Genomic DNA, 1,049 nt, shown 5'->3' with positions numbered 1-1,049 from the left:
CCCAAAAAATATCCCCAACTCTGTTGATGGCTCAAGCTTCTTCTGTGAATCCTTTGTCACAAGGAAATATACTGATGAGCTAAAGATCCTGAAGTGACCCACATCTGGTCTCTTACCAGAGAAAGCTTCCTCTGGTGTCTTCATCCCAAGCATGCGATGCAGGCTTCTATTCTACAAATAGATTGTTGTGTTGCATGCCTCAACCCACAAATCAAGTGGTAGGCCTTGGTCATGAAACATTTCCCGTGTTGCCCCTACAATAGTTCTATTCTTCCTCTCGACCATGCCATTCTGCTATGTATCTTGAGGTGCGGTCAACTCTTGTCTAATTCCTTCCACTGCATAGAAGTCCTTAAACTCTTGAGAGAGATATTCTCCACCGTTGTTGCTTCTCAAGGCCTTGATCTTCTTCCTTGACTCCTTCTTGGCCAAAGCTTTGAACTCACAAAAATTTGTGAAAGTTTGGTCCTTCTTCTGCATTAAATAAATCCAGTATTTACGAGAATAATCACCAATCAAAATCAAATAATACCTTTGCTTCATTGTGGATGCCATCAAGAATGGTCCACACACATCAGTATGAACTCGCTCTAAGATAGCCTCTGCTGAACTATCTCAATCATGAAAGAAAGACTTGGTCTAATTTCCCAAGTATAACCTTTGTATGTGTCAAGTTGCTCAAGTTTACCTTTGGGAAGTCCTATAGATATCTGTTGCTTTATCTCAAAGCCCCATGATGCAAATGGCCCAACCGCCTATGCCACAACTCACCAATGTCTTGGCTTTGCACCAATTCTTCTTTCGTACTTAATGCTGCACAATCATCTACCTCTAGTTTATAGAGATTACTCACCCAAATCCCTATCCTCTTTTTCTGACCCGTGTCTATGTGTCTTAGGAATGCCTTTCCTTTACTGAAGAAAACATCGTAGTCTTTTTCCTCCAACATCGTGACTGATACCAAGTTCTTCTTCAGTCCAGGCACATACATTACATCTGTAAAGGTGAGAGGAGCTCCATACTCCCTCTGAAAAGAAACTATGCCCACT

The sequence above is a fragment of the Pinus tabuliformis genome, chromosome J (assembly GCF_031772625.1).
Source record: "Pinus tabuliformis cultivar Carrire ecotype Pingquan chromosome J, CPIR1, whole genome shotgun sequence".
Taxonomy (NCBI): domain Eukaryota; kingdom Viridiplantae; phylum Streptophyta; class Pinopsida; order Pinales; family Pinaceae; genus Pinus; species Pinus tabuliformis.
The sequence above is the reverse complement of the archived record's forward strand: the minus strand, read 5'-3'. Positions refer to the sequence as shown.